This window comes from Acipenser ruthenus, unplaced genomic scaffold (genome assembly GCF_902713425.1).
Source record: "Acipenser ruthenus unplaced genomic scaffold, fAciRut3.2 maternal haplotype, whole genome shotgun sequence".
NCBI lineage: Eukaryota > Metazoa > Chordata > Actinopteri > Acipenseriformes > Acipenseridae > Acipenser > Acipenser ruthenus.
The window spans coordinates 244922-250000 of NW_026707292.1; positions in this window are offsets into that span (position 1 = coordinate 244922).

Below are 5079 nucleotides of genomic sequence, written 5' to 3' on the forward strand. Positions count from 1 at the left end.
TTGAGATGTTATAGTAATAAAATAATGACTTGGATCGCATTACTGAGGTGTTTGCTGGAGATGCAGTACTGAGTGTCCTGTTGTTTTGAAGTGTCTTTTAAACCTGTTTTACTGTGAAAAAAAATACTTTTAAACAGCGCGTCTAAAATAAACTGCGTGTGTGAAAATAAATTGGACCTGACACGCACTTAATAAATGAACTGCAAAGGGTTAATATTTCACACAGCTACTATATTTCCAGTAACAAACATTAACTGATTTGGAGACTCCTGGTGACATGAAGTTGTAAATGCACACCATTTATTTATATATCATTTTTCATTTTCGTTTTACATTTTAATTAACATAAGTAAGATAAGTTAAATGTTTTAAACTCACCGATATCACCAAGATGTGGCTGGATCGGTCTAAGAAAACAGTTTGGTATGGTGGGCAATCGTTTTCTCGTTTCTTTTCTTTCCTGTTGGTTTGTCCTCTGCAGAGTGGGTGTCCCTCTTTAATCCTTTAAACTCTGCATATTTCTCAGCTTGGAAAGTGTCAATGTTGGGGCCGTTAATTGAAACAAACAGCATGCTGTTCAGTGTGCTTACATGCATTCGGCTTCTCTGGTCGGTCAGAATAAGGTTCATCACACTAAAGCCACGTTCACATTCAGCAGTGGACCACAGGAATTACACCTACTGTGGTTACCAGTTTGTTCAGGTTATCCCCCATGCGCTGAGTATCTTTGTGCTCTCTGAATTCCTTTATAGTTAGAGGTCGTGAAACGTTGAATTTTAAAGTTTTGCACAGATTCATAACTTTATCGTCCCCAAACAAAATTCTTGCATCCTCTTCTACAGGCCATGATGTGGGGTTGAGTACGGCTGCCTCCTCCAGGACCCCTTTATCATCAAATCTTCTTTCGATGTTGTCAAATAAAGCTTGTATGAACTGCGTGCGGAAACCTCTGTATTTCATTTGTTGAGCGTCAGATGGCTGTGTGATTGGAACCCCTTTAAATGCACCGGCTCTTGAGAACTCGTTGTTCATTGTGCTGGTATTTATTCAATCTCTGTCCTTCATAGCACGTAGAGCTTTTAATGCAACATCAATCTCCGGCTTGACAGTGATGACAGTGGAATTCCTATTTTGAAGAAACAGGGATAGCGCTTTTAGCGTCTCGAGTGCATCTTTCATTGTTGCTACTTCCATTACAAACAGCCAGTTTGTCATCTTCCCCAGTAGACCACCACATTCTGCTTTGTCCTGTGAAGAACGTGAGATGTCTGTTGAACCATTTCTAAAAAATGTAACAAGGGCAGGGTAACTTTCCCATAAAGCAGTCACCGATGTGCAGGAAGATGACGGCCAACGGACGTCAGAAACTCGACCAACCTTGTGTATATGTACACAGAGCTCAGCAGCCACAGCTTCAAGTTGCCTCTGGTTCTTGGGACTTAGTGAAAAAAATGAATACAGTGAATCGATTAATAGCTGAAAATGACTTGCTTCCTTTACTGTTCGAACAGCGTCATGAACAGCAAGCTCCAGTTTGTGGTTCATGCAGTGAATCTCGATTAGATTGTTGTTGATCTGTTCTCGCAGAATTGATGCTGCCCCTTTGTATTTCCCCAGCATCGATGCTGCTCCATCAGTTGCAAAACCCAGCAGACGCTCTCGAAGTATGTCTGCAGTGATGCCATACTGATTGAGGCTGGAAAGCAACTCATCTGCAATGCCAGCACCTGTCCCCGACTTTAGCGGCACAATGTTAAAAAAATAGTTGCCTAAAATAATATAATTGTATGTAAAAATAATGTGATATGTTGTAACAATTGTAAGTTGCCCTGGATAAGGGTGTCTGCTAAGAAATAAATAATAATAATAATAATCAATTACATACTTTGCAAGTTGTGCAGCCATTTTGTCTGCTACAAACGAGAGCATATTACAACCTGCATGGTCGGAATGCAGCATGTTCCCAGTATCCAATCCATTAAGCTGCTGTAGCTGCAAAATGTTTGGATGCATCTTAAACGTTTTCTTTACAAATCATGTAGGCTGTTATCATTATGCTCGTCGTTTTTTCCGATCACTGCAGTGCTGTTTTCAGCAGCTTTCTCTATGGCCTGCTTTTGTCTGGCTTGCGCTATGTGTTCACATTTCATATGAGACTTGCATTTACCGTGTTCACTTATTTTGTCATTTAGTTTTTTGGCTGATGTTGCAGTTGTGCCATTCATAAAGGCCTGGTCAATTCCAGGTCGTTCTTTTATATGGGTTCCCAGATCACGAATTGCTGAACAAACCGAGCAAATGACTGAACCGCTGGGATTAGCCTTTAGCCAAGCGCGATTAGCCTTCCATTTTTTGAAGCGAGCCTGCCCTACACAGCCGCCGATATTAATTGCCTGCTCTTCTGAGGCCCCTATGCTCTCCTGTGTGTCAGTACACATAGGGTACATACCTGCATCGTCACCTTTGATAGCTTTATTTCTGCCGCTGCAGAAATAAAGCTGTCTAGAGGATGAGATGTTCAATTTGAGCCCAGTTTTGGCTGTTTTGGTGATTTTTTGTATTTTTCATTCATTAGTAGTAAACTGGCAGTTATAGAAAAATAGCTGAATATGTCAATGGTTTCCTCCCAGTTTCTCAATATCTCCACATTTCTTAGCCACATAGTCAGGTTTAATGTAAACTAGAAGTTGTGATCTTCAATTTAAACCCACTTTTGCCTGTTTGGGGGATTTCTTTCATTATTAATAAACTGGCAGTTATATACCATTCTGTTCAATACAGTTGATTTGACTGCACAGCAAAAACCAGCTAGCTTTGAGGCTGCATACCTCCATAAATAGGAAAGTTCCACACATATTGCAAAAATGCTCTAGTCCACAGTGATCAGACCTACAATTTGAGACCATTTGGTGATAAAATGCAGCTTTGTGTCAATTTTAAACCACCCCAGACGTTTCTGTGCAATACTGTTTGTCATTTGTTCAAAGGCGTACAAATAAACACCTGTATTTGTTGACAGAGATGCTGTGTCAGTGTATAAACACCTGTATTTGTTGACAGAGATGCTGTGTCAGTGTATAAACACCTGTATTTGTTGACAGAGATGCTGTGTCAGTGTATAAACACCTGTATTTGTTGACAGAGATGCTGTGTCAGTGTATAAACACCTGTATTTGTTGACAGAGATGCTGTGTCAGTGTATAAAGGCCTGATCTCATTTACACAGGGGCTGTGTCAGTGTATAAACACCTGTACTTGTTGACAGAGACCGACTTTATACCTTAGAAGAAGGTAAAGCTTTTTTTGTAGCTCTGGTCATTTACTTCGATTCTGGCTGTGGTCATATAACTCAATTCTGACTCTGTTCATGTAGCAGTATTCTGACTCTTGTCATGTAACTCAATTCTGACTATGGTCATGTAGCACTATTCTGACTCTGGTCATATTCCAGTATTGTCACACTAAGTTCCAACATTGGCTAGTTCAGGGATCCCGGCTATTGTGTACTGCCCCAGTATAAATATGTTTAATCTAGATACAAAGCTGTTTAATCTACCCTGCCCTCTGCTCCCTTTGAACTGTCCCCTGCTCCCTTTGTCTGTACCCTGCTCCTCTGCGTAAAAATGTCATTTTAAATACAACAAAGATCCGCACAGCAAGGGTATGGAGCGCATAACTTGGCACAGCAAGGCAGCTCCTAGCTGGGCAGATGCTGCAGCTCTGCCTCTCATGCAACTGCTACATTTCATAAAAATAGGAATGTGTCAAGCAAGGAGAATAGCCAATTCGTTAGGAACAGGCATTTGGAAGACAGTACATGTTTCAAATGATTGAAAACTGGGAAACTCTTTGAGAAAAAAATCTTAAAATCCTTTATTGAAAAATAAATAATATCCACATTTGTTTTAAAGAAATAATGTTCCGATAGTCGTTTGAAATGTGCTGCAAGTTTAAAATCATCTGGAAATTAAACACTGATGCCTTTTTTAATTGTATTTTTTCTGAAAAAAAGTTGAAAGGCTGGGAGGATCTTCTGTGGAGAAGATCTTCCCGGCCTTTCAACATTTACTTTTCAAAACGAACATTTGTCATTCAAAAGAATGTGGAGAAGATCTTCCCTCCCTTTCAACATTAATTCTCAAACTGAATGCAGTAGGGATTCAAGGAAATGCATGCACATGGATTAGGGAGTGGTTAACATGTAGAAAACAGAAAGTACTAAATAGAGGAGAAACCTCAAAATGTAGTGAGGTAGCCAGGGGTGTACCTCAGGGATCACTATTAGGTCCTCTGCTATTCCTAATCTACATTCATGATTTAGATTCTGGTATAGTAAGCAAGCTTGTTAAATTTGCAGACGACACAAAAATAGGAGTGGCGGCAAACACTGTTGTAGCAGCAAAGGTCATTCAAAATGATCTAGACAGCATTCAGAACTTGGCAGACACGTGGCAAATTACATTTTAATAGAGAGAAGTGTAACGTATTGCACACAGGCAATACAAATGGGCATTATAAATATCATATGGGAGATACTGAAATTGAAGAAGGGATCTATGAAAAAGACCTAGGAGTTTATGTTGACTCAGAAATGTCTTCATCGAGACAATGTGAGGAAGCAATAAAAAAGGCCAACAAGATGCTCGGATATATTGTGAGGTGTGTTGATTTTAAATCAAGGGAAGTAATGTTAAAACTTTACAATGCATTAGTAAGACCTCACCTAGAATACTGTGTTCAGTTCTGGTCACCTTGTTACAAAAAGGATATTGCTGCTCTAGAAAGAGTGCAAAGAAGATGGTTAATCTTCCCTCTGACATTCTCCATTGACAAATTGAGGGATGCGCACCAGGCCGCACACCCGCCGCTCCGGATTCGGGGATCTGAACCCGACTCTTTGGATCGGCCGGGGGGCGACGGAGGCAATCACCCCTCCCTTTCAGAACGGCATTCGCCTATCTCTTAGGACCGACTGACCCATGTTCAATCATTTTCTGTTTTGTATTTGTAATTAATTTAGAACAATTTGTAGATTTTATTTTTCACTTTGACATTATGGACTTTTTTTGTGTTGATCAG